Source organism: Aquarana catesbeiana, linkage group LG05 (genome assembly GCF_042186555.1).
Source record: "Aquarana catesbeiana isolate 2022-GZ linkage group LG05, ASM4218655v1, whole genome shotgun sequence".
Lineage (NCBI taxonomy): Eukaryota > Metazoa > Chordata > Amphibia > Anura > Ranidae > Aquarana > Aquarana catesbeiana.
This window is the reverse complement of record NC_133328.1, coordinates 110,084,832-110,086,235: the sequence shown is the minus strand read 5'-3', so window position 1 is coordinate 110,086,235 and position 1,404 is coordinate 110,084,832. Positions and strand designations below refer to the sequence as shown.

At 47.0% G+C, this 1,404-nt stretch overlaps 1 non-coding gene across 1 annotated transcript; it reads right to left on the bottom strand.

Moving 5' to 3' along the window:
- Positions 1-576: 576 nt before the first annotated feature.
- LOC141146316 (5S ribosomal RNA) lies at positions 577-697 on the bottom strand. The gene has a single exon (XR_012244868.1). It is a non-coding gene; the product is annotated as a 5S ribosomal RNA (ribosomal RNA).
- Between the last annotated feature and the right edge of the window lie 707 nt (positions 698-1,404).

Below are 1,404 nucleotides of genomic sequence, written 5' to 3'. Positions count from 1 at the left end.
TTAAATTTAGCATTTGTAAGGAAGGATGAAATACCAGACCTTGCGAAAGAAGGTCTGGACACAGTGGTAGGAACCAAGGGTCCCCTACCATCATCTTTATGATCTCGGCAAACCAAGATCTCCTGGGTCACACTGGGCCACAAGAATCACCTCCTTCCCTTCTTGCTTGATCCTGCGAAGAAGCAGAACAGGAGGGAAAGCATAGATCATTGAAAACGGATTCCATGGAAATACCAAAGCATCTGTTTCGTATGCCATCGGATCGCTTGTCCTTGACACAAAGTTGTCGATCTTGTTGTTGAACCCAGACACCAATAGACCCACGTCCGGAACTCCCCATCCTTGGCATATTGACAGAATGAAGGTGGGGTGAAGGAACCATTCTCCCGGAAACAATAGTTGGCGATTCAAGTAGTCCGCCTGCCAATTCTCCATTCCTGGGATGAAGGTGCTGATAGACAAGGAATGCTGCTTTCTGCCCAAGCCAGAAAAAAAATTCACCTCTTTCTGGGCCGCACGACTTCTCGTGCCCCCTTGGTGATTGATAAAAGCCACAGCTGTGGCATTGTCAGATTGAGCCTACGACACCTGGTATTCCCAGGCGGTCTCCCATCCAGGTACTAACCAGGCCCGACCCTGCTTAGCCTCCAAGATCAGACGAGATTGGGCGCTTTTTAAGGGTGATGTGGCCGTAGGCTGGATCCTGACAGGATAATTTTGTAGTCTGAGGCTCCAGGGCCAGGCGTACTGCCCGAATCTCTAGAATATTGATGGGCAAGGTCATCTCTGATCTGTACCATTTTCCTTGGTAAGACGCTTCTTCCAGGACTGCTCCCCAGCCCAAAGGGCTGGCATCTGTTACCACTTTCCAGGTAACTGGTAGAAAGGATCTTCCTTTTTGAAGATTCTTGGATATCGACCATGAATTGAGGCTCTGACGCACTTTGGCGGATAAACGCAATGGGAAGTCCAGAGTTTGTATCTTCTTGTTCAAAGTTAACAGGATACTGTTTTGCAGCAGTCTTGAATGGAACTGCACATAAGGAACGGCCTCGAAGAAGCTGCCATCTTTCCCAATAAACACATGCAAAGAGAAATAGAAGGATTCTTCTTTGTTTTGACCCATCAAATCAGTTCCTTTAAGGAACCGATTCTTTCCTGGGGTAAAAATACCCTTTAGCGGACTGTATCTATGATCAGCCCTAAGTACTGAAATCTCCTTGATGGTTTTAAGGAGGATCTTACTAGGTTGAGGATCCAACCCAAGTATTCCAGGTAGCTGACTGCGGTAAACAGACCTTGGTTTAAACAGGCTACCGATTGACCCATCAAGAGTAGATTGTTTAAGTAGGCTAGTATCGTTATACTTTGAGCCCTTAACCTGGCTAAAGGAGGGGCCAGGAT